Source organism: Acinonyx jubatus, chromosome D2 (genome assembly GCF_027475565.1).
Source record: "Acinonyx jubatus isolate Ajub_Pintada_27869175 chromosome D2, VMU_Ajub_asm_v1.0, whole genome shotgun sequence".
Classification (NCBI taxonomy): Eukaryota; Metazoa; Chordata; class Mammalia; order Carnivora; family Felidae; genus Acinonyx; species Acinonyx jubatus.
The window spans coordinates 78,776,449-78,796,487 of NC_069393.1; the positions used below are offsets into that span (position 1 = coordinate 78,776,449).

At 54.8% G+C, this 20,039-nt stretch overlaps 1 protein-coding gene across 8 annotated transcripts in view; it reads right to left on the reverse strand.

The window, feature by feature from the left end:
• The window catches only part of CTBP2 (C-terminal binding protein 2), a 159,503-nt gene that overhangs the window by 15,255 nt on the left and 124,209 nt on the right, over window positions 1–20,039 (reverse strand). The window contains exon 5 of one of the 8 annotated variants that reach the window (XM_053207101.1): window positions 7,015–7,123. The exons of the other annotated variants lie outside the window; for them this stretch is intronic. The gene's annotated coding sequence lies outside the window, so the exon portion shown is untranslated. The remainder of the gene's footprint in view (window positions 1–7,014; window positions 7,124–20,039) is intronic. 8 annotated transcript variants of the gene reach the window in all.

Below are 20,039 nucleotides of genomic sequence, written 5' to 3' on the forward strand. Positions count from 1 at the left end.
GCCTCTGAAGGAGCTGGCAAACGTGTTAATCAGACAATGTTTGCAGAGTTCAAGATCATAGTCAGAAACCCAAGTTGTTAATTAAAAAGCAACCACAGAGGAAGACGCCGGGCAGGCACAAGGCAGGCATCTAGAGCTATCCAAGACATCTGTAGAGGCCGAGGGCCCTCATCACAAGATGTCCATCCACAGCATCAGCGCATGGATCCCGTTACCTGGGCAACACGCTCCAGGTTGCCTAGCGATCGCCCCCCTCCCTGGCTTGGGTCGCCTCCTCTTTGGCGAAACCCACCCTTTGCCCTCGTTCAGGTTGGGCATGCAGAATGCAGCTGAGGCTTGTGCAGGAGACCCAGGGGCTCCCAGCGGAGGCCCCAGGCTCAGATACGGGCTGCAAGGCCTTATGGGGAAGCAGGAAAGGGCAAGGCGCAGGGGGTTGTGCTGGGAACGGATGCTGAGGCGGGGGGTGGGGGGCAGCTGCATGGGAGGCGGGTATGGGTGAGACCCACACGTGTCCTGCGTGAAGTGTGGGGGCCGCGGGAAACCCCACTGCTGAGGAGGAGAGAGAGCTGAGCCAGGCCACTGCCAAGATTCACTTCCAGTGAGGAAGGGACCATGCCATACATGTTCCCTCAGTCACAGCAGGGACTCGTCGACCCACTCACCAGAGAATCCAGTTTAATTCAAGCCACCCTGCTGCCCAGCACCTGCTGTCCCTACAGTGTTGCTGGAGTTGGGGTAGAGGTTCCCAGAAGACCCCAGAAAATGCCAGCGAAGGGAAGTTGCAAATAGACTTGCCACGTTGCCTCATATTAACCAACGTACTTTTCATCGCTTCTGACATTTTGAGTAATTTTTAGTATTAGGATGTAATGGACGGGTTGTTGCAAATAACCCCTTAAGGGACTAGGGGAAAGGGGGTACCCAGGGGCAAGGGCGAACCCTAGGCCTGGAGGGAGTGCCCCATTTCCTCTACAGCCAGGGGATTTGGAGGGGAGAAAGCCAAGGCACAATGAATTTTTAAGGAAAATTGACTAAAAACTGAGGTCTGTGACCAAAAGCTAGGGTACCGATAAGCAGACACTGCTCAAACCTCCAAAGGTGACATTCAGAAGCTCACAATGTCACTCTTATTCCCATGTCACGGCCAGGACAGAGCCAAGTACGACCACATCCCGCACCAAGGAACAACACAGAAACAAGGAGAGAGCCCCTCACACAGTCCCAGAGACCCAACAGAGCCTGAGGAAACACCTGCTGAGGAGGATCTGAGGGTCCTGGTGGCCCTCTAGTCAACACGACTACTCCCTTTCTACAAGCTTGCCTCATCTATCTCAGGACAATTCCGGCTGCAGTTGGACACATCACAAAAAAATATATCACCACACTCCTTTCAAACTTGTCCAGCATTAACTTTGCAGGGCTGGCTCCCCTGCTGTCAATTACTTGCTGGTTTCAGGCTCGCCTCTGCACAAGCAGGAACGTGTTCATCATCAGGGACGCAGTGCCCCAGCTCGAGGCCAGCTCCAATGGCCGTCCTCGGGCCCGGTATTACTTACAGCAGGAGCTGCACACAAAAAATGGTGAAATTAGCCATTCAGTGGAAAACAACGACGATGCCAGGGCGCAATGCTGATTGTCTCGGGAAAGACAAGTCCACTGGCCTCATGGATTCAGGAGGAGGAGAGGGAGGTCCCCAGGCAGGACACTGGCAGCTCTCTGGCCACCCGACCGGAATAGCACCCGATTTCTTCTAAGGAGCTGCTGCTTCTACGGGTGACACAGGCTGACAGTCTATAGGGTTGCAGTCGGACTAATGGCACCAGCTTCCCTAAGCAGAGTGACCGAGGGGAACCAGGCTGATCCTGCCACATGGAACAGTCCTGTGGGGTTTCTGAGACACATTTTCCGGCTCTCCTGGACACGGTGTGAGTTCGGCTGACATGCTTCCTACAGAACCATGCATCGTGTCTGAAGACCCGAGTTGGTTTCTGTTGCTTGCGACTCAAGAACCAAATGCCTGAGGTTTTTTTTGATTTTGCTATTTTAAGATTTCAAGAAACTCTGCAGTTTTACCCCAAAGCAAAGAGGCCACAATGAACATGTTTCGTCCGGCAGGCAGAGGCCTCTTTTTATAACCGACCGGATTTTGCCAAAGCACCCCTGCCCTGCACGCCTAGCCACAGGCCCTGGAGCCAATCGAATAAAGGGGTTGTCAGTTCCTATCGCAAGGTGGTCTGCAAGGTGGGGAGAGGAGACGCGGCCTCACGAAGTCCCAGAGGTCCGCCGTGGGCGGGAGAGGGCACTCAGATCTGGACTTGCAGCCTCTGCAGCCCGGACCACTTCACTAGGGTCTGACCATATGACCACGTTGCCCACCACCCCAAGAACAGCAGCCCCTTAAGTGCGGGTGCCCCCCAATTAAAAAGCCACTTCCTGCCACCTTGCACAAACCAGCCCTCATTGGCTGGGCTCAGCAGTTCTGGTTTCTAGAAGGCCAGACACAGAATCCGATCTCGGGTCTGATAAGGAGCAGATTTCACAGGCTTCCATTTCTACAATCTAGAGCTCAAACTCATGACTGGGGCCCAGCTGGGGACCAGATGCTGACTCCGGGTCAAAAATGAACCTGCATCTGAAACTCGGCATTAAACTTGCAGACATGATGCGGCACCTGGGGGGCTCAGTCGGTCGAGTGTCCGACTTCGGCTCAGGTCAGGATCTCACGACTCGGGAGTTCGAGCCCCGCGACGGGCTCTGTGCCGACAGCTTGGAGCCCGGAGCCTGCTTCAGATTCTGTGTCTCCCTCTCTCGCTGCCCCTAACCCACACTCTGTGTCTGTCTCTCTCACAAATAAACAAACAAACAAAAAACTTGCAGACATGGCTCTGCTGGGGGTGGGGGTGGGTCCATCCATCTACTGTGGTGCTCAGTGTTTTAGAACCTGGCCTGGTGATGGAGGTTGTGGCATCTTGGGTCTCGGTGCGAGGTCTCCTTGCTTGTAAACACGTTTACCCGTGGAATAAAAACTACTCAAAACTGTCAGACACGGGATCTCGACAAGTGTCCCGTGGTTGGCTGCAGTTTGCTCAGAAAGCGCATCTGGAGAGCCAGCAAAGGCACCGTGACCGTCCCCGGAGGCCCAGGGAAGGCCCCGCGCACACGGCGGCTACTGTTGCCCTTCACGAGAAGTGACATGGGAGAAGACGAGGCCGAGAGACCTCAAGGCAGTGAGCATAGTAAAATGTGTGTTAAGTGTGGCACTATTCTATTTAAAAAAAAAAAAAAAAAAAATTTTATGTGTATTTATTTTGACAGAGAGAGAGAGAGAGAGAGAGAGAGAGAGAGAGCGCGTGTGCGCGCGCATGAGCGGGGGGAGGGGCAGAGAGACAGGGAGACACAGAATCGGAAGCAGGCTCCAGGCTCTGAGCTGTCGGCACAGAGCCCCACACGGGGCTCAAACTCACGAACTGTGCGATCATGACCTGAGCCGAAGTTGGATACTTAACCACCTGAGCCACCTAGGCACCCCGAGAAGAGGACTTTTTTAAGGGCATAGATATCACACTGTTAATCACATCATAAAATTATAATAATTTCTTAAAAAAAATTTTTAATGTTTATTTTTGAGAGCGAGAGAGCGAGAGAGCGCGAGAGAGACAGAGCATGAGCGGGGGGAGGGGCAGAGAGACAGGGAGACACAGAATCGGAAGCAGGCTCCAGGCTCCGAGCGGTCGGCACAGAGCCCAATGCAGGGCTGGAACCCATGAACCGTGAGATCATGACCTGAGCCGAAGTCGGACGCTCAACTGACTGGGCCATCCAGGCACCCCTAGTGTGGCACTATTTTAAAGTTAAAAAAAAAAAAAACCCCAAAATCAAAAAACCTGTGGTTAGCGTTAGAAATCTCATCTTTGTTTCCACGTCCCCGCCTTTTCATCTGGCAAACCTGCTTTGTGACGTGGTGTCCCCAAGCAGCTCTCCCAGGCCGAGCGAGCTGTGTCCGCGTCCTTCCCATGCCCCCGGGGCCGTCTGGGGACACAGTCCAGGCCTGTGTCCCCGTCCCCATCCCCCCAGCAGAGTACCTGATTTTTCTTACGTTGTCTCTGTTTTCATGTCTTGTTTTACACTTCCGACAGTCCCGCTGGGGGAGGCCTCCGGGCGGAGGGGATCACGGGGGGGGGGGGGGGGGGGGGTGCACGAGAATGAACATGGAGAATGAACGGGCACGTATAAAATCTGGGGGCTGAGGATCTACAGCAGTTTCTGGCTTCACGTCGGGCAGGCAGCACACTTCCCAGCGGAGGCAGAAGTAAAGCCAGTTCGGTGAAACCAGCACCGGCCGACAGCTCGCAGCCCCTCGGAGCTGGGTCTGTCCTCACGCCTTCCCAACTGCGTGCTTTCCTCAGGCTCTGACACGTGGCCCTGGCCCGGCTCTAGGGACCCACAGAGGAACCACCTCCCTCTGGGAGCTCCAAACGCACAGGCAATCCGGAAGAGACGGCGATCCCTGGGGGGTTTCAAAACCAGGAACACGAAGGGAGTCTTCACCAGGGCCAAGCGTGGAAGGCAACTTTTCTAGCACACAAGTTAAATCAGAACAGCCCCAAATTCAGCTCCGGCTGGACCACAGTGGCCATTCTGCACACACCTTGGGACGGCGAGAACGGAACAGGAGAAAGGAAAGCGAACCAGCTAAGGAAAGCAAACACACAAGCTCGTTTTCTGCGCTCAGGGCAGGCATCACTAATCGAGCTCGGCACTTGTAGCCTGCAAGTCCCTGTCGAGCACGCCGCCCCACGGAGCCACCCCGCAAGGCTGGCTGCCATCTGCCTGCCGCGTGGAGCCCAATCCCCTCTCGAAACCGGCGAAGGAAGGTGAAGATCGAGGTTTCCCACGATACGCGAACACCCCGAGTGTAAGAAGGGAGCAGGGAGGCTCCAGGAGAAGGAAGCAAAGGCCCACCCAGGATTAGACCCTGGGTGCCGCCCCCGCCAGGCCTGTGAGCCGCTGGACTCCACGGTGGGTGCCTTGGTCTGCATCCATGCCCCTCACGGTGAAGAGTGTCAGCTGCGCCTGGCACGGGTCATCGACCGCTCGGGACACCTGCCTCCTGTGGTGATCAAAGCCCCTTCCCGACGGGACTTTGCTGCTGCACCCCACCCCAGCCCCCGAGGGGGGGGAGTGCACCTCCTCACCCCCGGAAATGGGCTGGCCTCGTGCTTTGCTCTGAACAACATCAGGTGGCAGAAGTGATGTGGCATCACTTCCGAGGCGAGTCCCCACAGGGTGGGCGTGGTGCCTTCCACATTCACACGGGAATGTGTGCCCCCCATGGTGCGAGGCACCTGGGAGGAAGGACCGCTAAGCGCAAGGCCCCGTTGGCCCCACTGACGGGGCCCGGAGTCATCTGCTAAGTGGCATAGCGGGCCGATGCACTCAGGGAGGCAAGGCCTGGGGGGTGGGGGATGGCTGTGGGGTGGGAGCCCATGGTATGACCCATGCCCATGCTGCAGACAGCCCTGGAAGCCTGTCCCCAGGCCTCGCCAAGACAGATCAAGTCTGGGTTCTTTTCAAACCCAGAGGCAAGAGCTCCCCTGGGGGCTGGGTTTGTGCGGGGGGGGGGGGGGCACCCCAATCACAGTGAGGTGTGGACGGCTCAGTCGTGGGATTCACAGTCACCGGCGTCCCTGCGTGAGGGCCTGGCCGTGGGAGGCTGAGACCCTGGTGTGTGGCCTTTTGAAACCACTTTCCCGTCTTCCCACTTTCTGGATGAGCCCCCAGCTCTTGGACTTCTTACTTGGAACATCCTAGAACTCCTACCTGATGCTAAGCCTTACGGTCGGGGCCTTAGGAGCCTCGTGTCAGAGGTCGCTCTTCCTGTCTGGAATGGAGTTCAACCCTTTACTCCACCAGCACCAAGACCCAGGATGGCGACAGGGTCCACGCGGTGACTGATGGGCGAGCAGTGGCCTGAGGGCAGAGCCCATCACGGCGACCCTGAGCTCTGTGTCACCGCAAGGGGCCAGCATCGAGAGCCTGGCCCGGCAGAAATTTATTCAACTCGACCCTGACGAAGGGCTAGCCCTAGGCCAGGTGCCGGAAAGACAGCAGGAGTAAAGAGCAAGACAGAACCAGCCTGGCTCAGATCTGGCGCAGGGGGCCGGAAAGGAGCGAAGTCCTTTGCAAGCTAAGAGAGCGGCAAGGGCCACGCCATCCATCCCTGTGTGGACCCTCAGCCACTCTGGCCGTTGGCCCAACTCTCTCCAGGGATGCGCGACACAACCAGGCAGGAGGAAGGCTCAGCATGGACACCGCGCATGCAGCCCACGCTCTCCTTGGCCCGGGAGCACCAGCGACTCAGAGGCAGCTGGGTCTCCCAAGGCCACGTTCTTCCCCTGAGCTGTGGACCTACTAAAAACCACTGCATCGCACGTTACCAGGTGACGGGTATAGGCCCGAGTGCTTTCTCAGTGAAGCTGTTAGGAAAATAACACAAGGGTGGGAAAACCTGGCTTCGCCAGGCCCTCCGAGCACCCAGGGGCCGGGCTGTCGGCGGTAACTCGCAGAAGGGGACTGACTCCCCAGAGGGCTGGCTGTGTCCCACGGGGGGCGCCTGGTTTTAAGCCACTCCTCAGCTCTGATTTTAATGTTGTCCGCAGTCAGCTGGAGGTTCAGATGGCCACAGGATAAGGAGATTAGCTTCTTAAATAAAACATGGATCTTAATGAGTCACGGCCCTCCCAGGGAGGTGCCTGCAGGCCACCTCCTTTTGTGGCTCAGGTAACAGGTGGACAGAAAGCCAGCCACACGGGCGGCTCTCAGGTTCCCAGGAGCCCGAGCCACCGCCCCCTCCCCACCCAAGGCTTGCGGGGCGACTGCAGTTAGCCCAGTGTGCGTGTGTGCTCCTGTGTGTGCGGACTGCCAGAATAGACAAGCAGGTGTCTATATTTGCGGGAACCACATCATCCGGTAAAAAAACCCAAAAAACCAAAAAACAACGTAGAACTTCTGTACCTCCAGAAAGACAAGCATTTGTTGTCGCTTTAACTGGTTCCTTAGAGCAACCCAGGGAAACTGTCCCAGCCGCCTGAACCGTACAGAATGTCCACACCACACCAGGGACCTTGAACAGAGAAAAGTGACAGCAACTTTTCCTTTTTCCCACAGGGCTTAAGAACAAAACCAAGAGCCATTTATTGCTTGCTGGCAATTATTCCCGTGGACACTCACACGCGCAGGTGCCCCCCAGCCCTGCCGCGCTCGATGCATCCTTTCCAGAGTGGCTCCTGGCTTTGAGGGTGTGAGCCGTGTCACCCGCACCAGTCGCCAGGGGGTCCCAGGTTTCAGGTGAATCCCTTTGCCCTGAAGGAGCTCCTGAGGCAGGGGGGGATGAGCTTCGACCAGCTCAGGGCCACGGGGACAAGACAGAAAACCAAGCACGCGGGTGCAGGGCACATTTCCACAGCCAAGGATGCAAGGTTCTGCTTCTATTTGTGGTAAAACGTGATTCATGTTCTGGATTTCCCCAAAGGCCAGTCTCACGTGGGTGGTCCTGGAGCGCGGAAGGAGGGAGGACGGGCTGGAGGGACGTAATCTGGGTCCAAGGGCAGCAGACACTCGGCTCAAGACCAACCGACCCCCAGGTTCAAGGACCCACTGGCTTCCCATCTGGGCGAGGTCACAATTCACCTTCCGGTTTCCCAGCATGCCTTGGGCCTGGGACCCAACTTGCCTGATGACAGGTGATCCCAACAGCTTAGGGGAGAAGGTGGGCCTTCAGGTTCCCCTCTCCCGGGCAGCACTGGCTACCTGTCAATCAAGAGTCCTGGGGTTTCTCACAGCAGGGATGGACCGTTCCCTGTGGGGTTGTTCTGGAGTTGGGGCCCAAGAGACGAATCGCAGGGTGGTTAATCGTCATCCAACGTGATCTTGAGGCACCAAAAGAAGTCAACCCCTCCCTCTGTGGTACCCTCCAAGCTGGGACCTCGCCCAGGGCCCACCCAAGTCCCTCTGGTCTGCTGGTGGCCCCTGGAGCCCCGAGAACGACGGAGACTGAAAAGATGTATCCAGACCAAGTCCCAGAACACCACAGAATGTTGAGCAAACTGAAGAGCGGGTGGTCCCATTCCCCAAGCCACTCTCAGGGACACGAGGTCATTCCTTGAAGTGCCCTAAGAACCAACAGGCACCCATGGGCCCGGCTGATAAGAAATCCGGTCTGGCAAATGCCAGCTTGGCTCTCGACCTCTGCCCCTAAAAGCATTAACCCCAAGGACGCCATGGACCGACGCTTTGCCAGACCGTGCTTACAGGAAGCAACCTGATGGCAGCCCCTGGTCAGGCAGGCTCGCTGAGGCTCCAGGGGAGGCTCTGGGGTTCGCGATGTGCAGGCTTGGAAGGAGGAAATAGTTCCCCGAGGCCTCGGGGAAGGGATGAGCTCAGAGGACTGAGCTTCGACCAGTGCTGGTGGGGGAACAGTGGGAGCATGACACAGGTCAGTCCCTTCTAAACGTTAACTGGAGAAATGGTCGAGCCATCAGGCCTCAGGAAAAGAGGACAGAGGTAAGAAAAGCGAGAATTCGCCACCCAGAGCTCCCCACACCAAGTATTTTTTCCTAGAAAATACTCAGAGTGTGTAGGGTATTTACCAGTTACCATATGTCTGTTTCCTTGGGCTTTCAATTAGCCTGGGGTGGGGGTGGGGGAAGAAACGGGTTCCACAGCCTTCGACAGAAGCTCTGGGCAAGCTAACGAGGCCTGTTCATGGCCCTGAGGTGCTGCCCCGGAGAAAACCTTACTCCCCTCCTGTTACCGGGCTGGAGTCCATTTACCGTTTAGCTCGTAGACGGTGCTGCACGTGACACGCCAGCCACGTGGGAAACCATCCAACGCAGGTGTCTGACCAACACACCGCCAAGGTCACCGCTTCCCCGGGGACTGTGCTTCGCCACCGTGAGAGCCGCGTCCCACACGGGAGAGCAGCTGCCGGTGTTTGTCAGGGAGCAAACATCCGCGGGAACCCCAAGGGCTCCGAGCAAGGACGACGACGGCTCGTCGCCACCGTAGGGCCTTTCCCGAGTGGCCGGACGCTCAAAACCGTGCACCTGTCTGCCAGCAACGCGCGGACACCGTGCGACGGGGCCGTGGGACGCAGGCCTGGCTCCCAGGCCTCGTCTGTGCACCCCGCTCCAGCCCTGGGGAGCGGGGAACGGGGGCGCAGACCCTGGTCTCCCCCTGGCCCACGGCTGCGGAGGGATGGGCTGTCCCTCCAGGACTTCCAGAAAGGCTCTGCCTGCCCACAGTGGGGGTGGGGGGGGGCCCACCAGCAGAGGCCACTGGGCTGTTCCATCGGAGTATGTCTCAAGTGCTAAAAATGTGCCCATGGCAACAACAGAAGGAGATGTTTGAGAAAAATAAAATGAAATAAAGATGAGAAAAGAAGGGGCAGTTGCCAGAAGAGTCTGGCAGAGGCAGGCTTTGCACGCCCACTTGCGGCCTGTGTGCTGCTGGAGTGTCCCTGGCTCACGTAGGGCTGACAGGACTCTGCGGGAGCCCCAGGGGGCCACAGTCAACCCACCGACCGACCGCAGGCAGGGACTCGCCTACCCCAACCTCTCTCCACGGGAGCACTTGAGGGCCCTCGCACTCAGAAGGGGGCTGTGGCAGTCTAGGGGACACAGCAAGGTCAAGGAAGCCCCTGGGGGGGGGGGGTGCCCGACCAGGCTGAGGACAGACCCCCACTCTCTTTGGGGCCCGGAAAGGCCTTTCCTTCCAAAGGACAGCAAGCCAGGTGCTCAGGTGACCTGTGACCCGGGAGCAGCTGCAAACGACCCTGCCCCTACAGGCCTGTCTCACCAAGGTCCTTGGGCTGCCCGTGCGTGCCCGGCACCCTGGTCTTTCCTGGTCACCACACCAGCCTCTGGGTCCTCTCCTGGAATAAGATGGACTGACTCCTTTGGTGCCCCCTCTCCCCCCGCCCAGGGAACAGACAACATGCTTTCTTCCTGAAGGCCCCTGGAAGAGCCCGGGAGACCCAGGCTTATTCTTCTGCCCATATACTGCCCAGGCCCAGTGCCCGCAAAAACAAAATAGTGCCCTGTTTCTTAGTTATAACAGCCACCAAGGCCGGGACGGGAGAGGGAAGAAGCCCAAGGCTTTCAGCTAACTCGGTTTTTTCATGTATCCCTAAAACCAAAGAGGAAAGAGATTCTAAAGACCCTTTAACAGGCTTGCTATCCGGTGGGCCAGCAGCCAAACGTGCTGCCCTCGGGCCCCAGAGTGGCCGGGAAGCTGATTTTCCCAAGCACGGCAGCTGGTGTGATGTCCCCTCCCTGCTCTTCTCCTCTGTAACTTTTTTTCTTAAAATCTAATGACTCCCAAAGTGTTCCAGGCTCAAAGCCCAGTTCACAGGAAAACACTAGAACCCATCACAAAGTCATATTTATTCCATCAAATGAAAAGCAGCTCATAGAGAAATCCCCAGTGGGGAAGTGGGGCAGGTTGAGAGGTCAGCTTTAAGCACCGGAGAAGGAGGGGGGTGGCCGGGCCCATGCCGTGCGCCTGGGGACAGCGTTCGCCTCTCCAAGGCACGGCCCCCTTCAACAACAGAGGAAAATCACTACTTCCCTTGGGCCTCGGCGATGCCTCCTGAAGGGCTGGCCGGAGGAAGGGGCAGACACCCTGGAGAGGAAATCAGACGCCAGCTGCAGGAACAGCTCACCCAGACCCCAAACCTGCACGTGGTGGGTTTAGCAATCGCGCCTGGAGGAGGTCCAGTGAAAATCGTAACCAATGTTTTATAAAAATTAGAAGACAGCACCGCAGGAAGTGGTCAGAAGTCAGGGAGCCCCTGAACGGAGCGGGGAAGGTTGGGCCATCATGGGGAGGTAACACACGGAGGCAAACTGCAAACCTGGCTCGTGCAGATTCTTTGGACGGGTGGTCAAGGGCAGGAGACGCCTTGGGATCGCTCAGAGAAAGCTGCTTCTGAGCGATGGGGCTCAGTGGTTCCCTCCGGTGCACGATGTGGATTTTTAAGGGATCTCATTTCCCTCTTTATTAGGGTTACTAGGAAGCCTGGAGTGAAATTCCCACCTATCTTTGGGCACAAGACCGCAGGGAAAGCTCTCTGTGTTCTGGCCTCATCACCCAGCTTCATTTTTTTTCTTCTGTACTTTCTTTTTCCACCACCTACTCGATTCTTCCCTCGTGTGTTAGAGCCCTCCCCTTTGCTAGGCTTACGTCCTCTTAGGACAAAGGGGCGTGTGCCCTCCACTGGAGCACACAGAAGAGTTAATTTCCTTGGTGCTCCCAAAAGCCAGCACAGCACAGAGGGAAGGCTCTTGGCTCTGGGGCACAGCGGCAGGGCCCCCATGCAGCTTGCAGGGCCCCAGCTGGGGACAGGAATGTACCCAGAAGGCACCCAGGGAGCTGTACGTGCACCAAGCTTGGCCATGAGCAAAGCCTGGGCCAGCGTGTGGTGTGGCATAGTCCTCAGGTCTCTGGAGACGAGGGGAGCCCATCACCCCCATGTCATATTTGAGGAAATGAGCCTCAGAGCACCATGGGACTCCTCCAGAGTCACCCCCTTGACCCGGTTCTTCTCGCTAACATAGACCTCAGCCTCCAGCCTAGGCTGGTTTCTCCTTCCCGGCTTTATGCCACTTGACTGTCGCACTGAGCTTGGTGGCTCATCGTGGCACAGAGACCAGTCACAGGCTTGGAGTCAGACAGGCTGGCTTCACGTCCCAGCCCTGCAGTGTGACCTGGGCGAAAGCACGAACTCCCTGAGCCTCAAGATTCGTCATCTTCACGGGGCATCACCCAGTTTCTCAGGACTTCAGATGGGATAATCCTTGTCAAATGTTCCAGAATGGTGATCATTCCCACCATTTCCTGGGCTGATTCACCCCCTACCCTACTTTCACGTGGTCCGTGTTGGGAGCACTCACTCCCCCTCGGCCCCAACAGCACCTCAGCTACCTGGGATGGGGACCCCGAAGTCAGAGTTCCTGCCCAGAGCCCTCATCGCTTCGTACAAACTCAGCACACCGGGATGCTTCCTCCCGCGGCGATCTTGTTTAAACAACAAGTTGTTCCGCTCACATTTGGCAAAACCTTCCTGGGACCAATTCTCAACGGCTCTCAGGAGAACATGTCCCCAGAGCCGCCCACCTTCTTAGCGGGGACGGGCATTTACAGGTTTGATTTTATGCTCCCCTAACAATTTGGCAAAAAGTTGTTTTATTCATACGCTGCGTACCGCTCGCTATTTGGCTAAATTTAACTGCCGTGTACCTTCCTGTTCCTTGAGCAGTGGAGGGGGTAAGTACAAGTGAACAGACTGTTTTTTCCCTTTACATGAAAAACAACTAGAAAGTTCTTTGTGTCAGCCAGCCTCCGAGTGGGGAAAACACCCAACAGCAGCATGTTTAATCACATTCAGGCTCCGTATCGCCAACACGGGCTAGTTAGTTATGGGCTCCAAGCATTATTTCTTTTTCATAAACCTAAAAAACAAAACCAAACCCCAAGCTCCTATGTACTAGCAAGGCTCCTGTGAAAGAGCTTTAGAATTCTTGACTCGTATAATCTTGACGACAAGAAATTGGTTCCAAATGCCTGAAAATCTTCCAATGTGTGCCGGTTTTCTCTTTTTAAAAAAATGTCAACTGGGGCGCCTGGGTGGCTCAGTCGGTTAAGCGTCCGACTTCAGCTCAGGTCATGATCTCGCGGTCCGTGAGTTCGAGCCCCGCGTCGGGCTCTGTGTTGACAGCTTGGAGCCTGGAGGCTGCTTCGGATTCTGTGTCTCCCCCTCTCTCTGTCCCTCCCATGCTCATGCTCGGTCTCTTAATAATAAATAAACATTAAAAAAAAAAAAGTCACTCTTCTTTGGAAGATTAATCACCAAATGCAATACATCTAGGGTGTGGTTCTCCTGCTGCCCTGGCCCTGGGCCCCCTCAGGTAGCTCTGCTCCTCTGAAAGCAAATGCAAACAGAACTGAACACCTAGATAACCACAGGCGGTAGAATGAAGGTGGCTGGACCCCTACTTCACACATGCGCACACATTTGCACTCAAAATGGTTCAAACTTGGCTCTTCTGGATGGAAGAAGTAATGCTGTCAAACCCTTAGACAGAAAATATAGGCATAAATCTTCATGACCTTGGATTAATACCAAAGCACAAAGCAAAGGAAACAAACTGGACTTCATCAAATGGAAAAACATTTGTGTTTCAAGGTCAGTATCGAGAACATGAAAAGACAGCCATAGAAAGGCAGAAAATATCTGCAAGGCACAAATCTGATACCAAAAGCCAGTGAGGACTTCCCGTCTGCTTCCTGGGCCCCGGGTCCATGGGAAGACCCATGTCAAGCCCTGGGGTCAATGAGGTCAAAGGGAACCTGGAGAGCCCCAGGGTAGAGCACAGATCACGTGGGAGACCAAAATGGCAAACAGACACATGAAAAGATGTTCCACATCACTAATCATTGGGGAGTTGCAACCCCAAATCACAAGATGTCAATTCACACCTGGTGGAATGGCTACCACCAAGGAGACAAGAGACGAAGGGTGCTGGTGACGGGGTGGTAAAAAGGAAACCAGGTTCGCTGTTAGCGGGAATGTAAATTGGTCCGACCACCGTGGAAACCAGTATGGACGTTCTTCAAAAAATTAAAAATAGATCCGTTATATGATCCAACCATTCCACTTTGGGGTATATATGCAAAGGGCAGGAAAACAGAATTTTCAGATGTATGTGCTCGCATGTTTATCAAAGCATTATTCTCAACGGTCAAGATGCGGAAACAACCTAAATGCTCCTCCACAGATGAATGGATAAAAAAAGATGTGCTCCGTGTGCACAATATTACTCAGCCACGAGAAAGGGGGAATATTCTCCCATTTGCGACAACACGGGTGGCCCCTGAGCACGTGATACTACGCCGGAGAAGTGAGACAGAGGAAGGCAAGTATGTGTAACCTCAGATATAAGTGGAATCTAGGAAGGTTAAACCTGAAAAACCCAGAAAGTACAATGGTGGCCACCAAGGGGTGGCCAGAGCTTAGGGATAAGAGTGTTAGCGTTTCACGATGCAAACTTGCAAAAAGTGTAAGCCATAGAGATCTAACGCACAGTACGATGAATTTAGACGACACTGTATCATACCACTATATCAGCAATCACATTGCCATATATAAACGTATCAAAGTAACACCTCAAACTTGCACAACATAACACGTCCATCCGTCATATACATGCAGTTAAGAAAATAAAGAAAAGGTCACGTGAGAAAGTTGATGGTCGGGGAGCCTGGGTGGCTCAGTCGGTTGTGTCCAACTCTTGATTTTCGCTCAGGTCATGATCTCATGGATTCGTGAGCTCAAGCCCTACACTGAGCTCTGTGCTGACAGCGTGGAGCCTGCTTGGGATTCTCATTCTCATTCTCTCTCTCTCTCTCTCTCTCTCTCTGCCCCTCACCTGCTCACGTTCTGTCTCTCTCAAAATAAATAAACTTTAAGGGGGGGAAAGAAAAGAAAGAAAGTAGCATGGTGAAGGGCTCAATCAGCTTCTCCTTTCCTTGGGCAGATAATTGCACCAATACTCACCCCGACTGTGGATTTGGCTCAGCCCCTTGTGTCCCTAACTCTGCAAATCTTCCAGGGAAATTTGGCTGTGTGGTTGGGACCGCTGCCTCTTTGAAAGATCTGAGAGGTAGTCACCCCTGGAGGAGTCTGAAGATAGGAAGAGGTACTGAGACACAAAACTATTCTTTGGAAGCCGAAGTGGATGGAGCCTGCCAGCTTACTCCTCGAAGGCAGGGCTCGTGAGGGCGGAGGAGGCCCCACTCTTTCTAAAACAGGAAGACAGAATGGCCATCTAGAGATAAGGCACAGCCAACCTGTGCCGGGAGACTTGAGGCCCGCTCGGGTCACGCCGGAGAGGGTGTGGCGACAGGAGCTTAGGCAGAGGTGGCCAGTGTCCCGGGGGGGTCCAGGCACCAGCTCCTCCCATGAGAACACGGCTCAGCTCTTCAGACTAACTTGGAGGAAAACACAGCAAAGACTAACCTCATTAACCCCACCCCGTGTGTCCCACACATTAGGCGAAAGCCCTGTGGGGACCCTGTAGCCGTCCAAGAGGGCCAGAAGCCCCCGTTACACAGAGGGGTGGGGACTTCCTTGCCGTTAGGCAGAGGACTGGAGTTCAAACCCAAGTACCCAGGCCACACTCCCTGTATGATCGCCGACACGCACCTGTGCAGAGGGGGATGCAGTTAGCAACACAACGTTGGAGGGTGAGCTGCTTAAGAATTAAGTTCATAGAAATTCCCAGACACCCAGATTTGGGAAAGGCCCGTTAAGCTCTAACGACTCTAGCCTGGCCTCTGAGCCCCCAGTGCCCCTCAGCCCAGAGTCCTGCCTCCAGCCTCAGACGTGAACAGGACATAATGACGAGAAAGGCACCATTCCCGAAGCAGGCCCAGTCTCTGGCCAAGGCCACACAGGTTTGAGGACCTCAACACTCAAGTCACTTCTTCCTATGCCCGCTGCATGCACACACGCCCACAAGGCAGGTTCGGTTCCTACCCTCATGTGGCAGACATGGACAAAGAAACCGAGAACTCCATACACTTACCAAAAGAGACACAGCACGCTATAGACGTCCCAGCCATGCATTCAACCACCTTGCTATGTTCCTGGGCTGCAGGGTACGTGGGTTTTCTAGGAGCTCAATAAGAACTGAGAAATTCAGGGGCGCCTGGGTGGCTCAGTCGGTTAAGCGTCCGACTTCAGCTCAGGTCACGATCTCGCGGTCCGTGAGTTCGAGCCCCGCGTCAGGCTCTGGGCTGATGGCTCAGAGCCTGGAGCCCGCTTGCGATTCTGTGTCTCCCTCTCTCTCTGCCCCTCCCCCGTTCATGCTCTGTCTCTCTCTGCCTCAGAATAAATAAACGTTAAAAAAAAAAAAATTAAAAAAAAAAAAAAAAAAAAAGAACTGAGAAATTCAGACTCTGCCCAGTAAGATCAGCTATAGGAACAAAAGGTGGTATGGAGTTCAGGTTCTGAGTTTAGTCCGAAAAGGAGAAAATGACCGAGATCCAGATTCTTCTGGGCGCTGACAGCTGATCATTCCCACTCTGGGCAAACAGTCAACAGTGATGGCCGGGAATGACCCATCAGTCCAGGTGAGCTCCAACAGGGGTGGGAATGGTGGGGTCTCCAAGAGGGAACGGCTGCATCTAGGCCTCTAATGCAGAGGCCAGGAGCAGGTGACCACCGAGGGAGGGGGCACCTTGAACTTGGAGAACAATGAACCGAAGAGCCACATTTGACTCCTAAATGTGCACAGGGGCCAGCCTGAAAGACGGGACAGAAGCTGCCACTTTTATGGGCACAGGAACGCATTTTAGGGGTTTTCCTCGCTTGGGAAGGCTGAGCTGTCAGCACCTCTGAAGTGCACGGCTCCTTCCCGAGCTTGATTTGTAAGGGAGGCAACTGTAGAAAAGAGGGTCCTGGCCAGAAAGAGAGACGAGAACTGGCTGAGTGGCCTCACACAAGTCTCCTTCCTGCTAGAAATTTCTTGGCCACCAAGGTACAGACCACTCTGTAAGAAAACAAGTCCCAGAGTTGCCCCGAGTCGGGGGGGGGGGTGTCACAAAACGACAGCCTGGACTCTAAGAGCCCTTGCAGGCTGTGACTCCTGCACACAGGTCTTTGCTCCCTCACACTGGCTCGAGTCATGTGCTCTCCCTCGACCTCCCCACAAGGTCTGCATTTGATGGCTGTCCTAGGGTTTGTACTGTGCCCTTAGCCTTTCCCTCCACTGCACACCATGTCCATAGACAAGTGTTCCCAACCACATCGGGCTCCCAGAAGGCCCCCGCGTGGCCCCCTGGTTTCACATGGCAGCACACCCCACCCCTGACAACACCCCAGGCTGTGGAGCATCTGAGGACCACGCTTGGGTCTTACACAATTGTGAGCGTCAAAACATCTGACTTGGGGCTCAGCACACAGCAGGGGCACGGTCAGTGCTGAAGAATCGTGCCCAAGTGCAAAGCTCACAACCTGCCTCACTTGGTCCACGATCTGTGTTCAGGAGTGTTAAGGGTCTCCCTGCTTCTCTTTAGTCAAACGGCAAGATCTCGCCAAAGTAATGCTATTCAGCAGAAGGGATGGTGTCAACCTGGTGTCCTGCCGGGTCAGCTCAGGGTCACAGTCCCCAGATCCCCATCCTGCCCCTCCCAGGCTGGCTCTAACCTGGGGTAGGGAATGGTGCGAATGGCTGGCACTGGGTACCTCTGGGGCCTCACGGTGACCTCCCTCCAGCCCGATGGTTTGAGAGTCCTCACCCTCAAGACCAAGGAATCGCCTCCCTGCCCACCTGTCAGCACAGACCTTCATATGCCCAGGGCCCCTCCACAAAAACCAAGGACCGGGAAGGAATCACCAGGTGTGCACGGCCCAATCCTCTGATTCTGTTGAGACTGGGGTTTTCCCCTGGTTGGGGGGGGGTCCCAGCTTCCTACCCAGCAGGCCAGGTGCACACACATGTCAGTGCCACATCCAACCCCGCCACACGCGTGACCAGCTCTGATGGCGGAGAACGTGGGGACAAACCCCCATCTCCCCACAACCCCGGTGGAAACGGACCTTGGATGGGTCCTGTAAGGTCCTCGGGGCAGTGGCCCCCGCTACCAGCTGGGGGTCACAATGCTTAATGAATCCAGCTGCATGCAGAAAAAAGCCTGGAAGGAAACAGACAAGCCCCAGAAAGAGCGAGCCCTGCTGCATTTCTCATCTGCAACCACGAGCGCTGGGCGTGCTCTGGGCGAGCCCTCCACAGGCTGTGTGCTCTGTCGTGTCCGGGGAAGACAGATTCCGAAGATGGCTGCAGTGCCGCTGTTTACAGGAGGCGCCCTGCTGCACTGTCACAGAAAGGGCTCAGTCGACACCACGTGATGTGGGGGAGGGGGCACCGCCGGGTTGCAGCCACTGCCGGAAGGTTCCGCAGCTTGTGCCACACAGTCAACCAGGTCAGCGCGTGAGCCACAGCAGGTGCACCGGGGGCCGACGCTCACGCAGGTCTGATGTGCAAACCCCCTAATCCCGGGTCACGTGGGAATGGCAGGCTGCACGAGGGTCCCTCCTCGTCCGGTCACCCTGAACTGCCACGGACTAGCAAGCAGCCTGGTATTTATACCCACAAAGCCGGCCGAGATGAAGCAGGTAGTTCGTGGACTAAGAAAAGCTAGTAGGTGTCCCCACATCCAAAGCCCATAAAAAGGAAACCAGGCACTGAAGCCCTAACACGCAACCCACTGGAAACCTACAGATTCCCTCTCCGAAGAGAGAGAAGACAGTCCCCCTTCCTGGCCTTCCCTGCTCCTCCAGATCACCCGGAAACCTTTGGAGTTAGGTGAAGACAGAAGATTTACTACTCCTGCTGGCCGTGTCGCAAGTGACCACGGCGGCCAGGGCTAGATTTGAAGATGGCCATCGCCCAGCTCAGCAGGCAAGCGGGGACCGTGGGTTTCCAGACTTGAGGTCTGTGCTGCTTCCCTTCAACGTAAACGTTCCCCTCGCGGAGGTGGGGGGAAAGGGCTGCCGGGAGCTCGACTGTAGGTTCCAACCGATCGAAAGCCGGCTGTTGATTCTATGAAGCCTGCCACCCCAAATGCCACTTCTGCAGGCTGCGAGCTCCTACCCCCGGGTCCCCGACACGCCGCTTTCAGGGGAGGGTTATAAAGACACACTGCATGTACGAGAAGGGACGCGGAGGAAGACGGCTGCTACGGGCTAGATCATCCGACAGAGAAATTTATTTGCTGGCAGACTTCCTACTTCAGGCTTCCTTGGCACTGGCTCACTGCCACGCAGATGAAACAAAAATCAATATCCTTTGGTCTGCAAAGCCGTGTGTTAACAATCAGACTCCAAACAACTTAAATAATATCCCTTACCCCGGACCCAAATAATGGGGAATGTTTTCGTGAGAAGGCGGTGCAAAACAAACAGGAAAAAAAAAAAAAAGGAGAAAATAAGGCAATTTTACAGGTCCTCCTTCAGCAAAACCTTTCCAGGACTTCAATGAGGAGATAATCTTTCTGTGATTATGACCAAACCCTCTCGTTGCTTAGCAACACATAATTAAGGAATATGTTTTCAGATCCGCTTTGCAAGCCCGGCCATTATCAGATGGAATTACTGGAGCAACAAATGTCATCGCCATGCAAATTAGTTGGTGGCAAAGAAAGAATGTTTGGGAAGGAGGAGGTGCACACACTCTTGGTGTGTGCATCTGACTTCCCTCCCGTTGTACATTGATCTTAAAAAAAAAAAAAAAAAAAGTAAGTCAAATACATTGTATGATCAAACTTGAAAAAAACAAACAAACAAAAAAAAACCCCCCCCACACAAGACAAAACCAGAACCTACGGTGCGAGACAACAGAAAACTCCAATTGCTCAGTCCCCTTTCGGAAAGAAGAAAGACACTGCGAATGCGGGTGGATCCGAAAAAGCAAAGTAGCCATTTCAGTCTCCTGGTAGCCACTAGGTCACCAGCTCCGCGCACAAGATAGATGAGCTACCTCAGGGTTTCAAGATCAGGCTCCCACAGCTCTCGAAGGGGTTATTTCCAAAAAGGCTCATCCTATTTTCACACAAGTCCCTCCACCCGAGCATTCTAGTTATTCAGAAAACAAAAATTCATTTAAAAGGGGTTTAGTTTTCTAAACTGGGGAGGCAAGAAGGAAGAAAGAAAACGGATGTACGGCTTGAATTAGCAACAAGGATTTTACAGTTTAAAGTAAAGCGTTGTTCGGGGGACGTCCACCCGGAATCTTACCCACAATGCCCAAGGAAACACACGTAATAAATTATACTTGTCTCCTGCTTTGAAGACAACCACCTAGGATGGTTCTCTCATTCCTCAACTTGAAAATATATTGTTCCCTACAAGTCAACAGAATTCCCAACCAACTGTATTCCAAGGAGATTAAGTCTGTTTTTGAAACAGCGGTTCTCAGGGA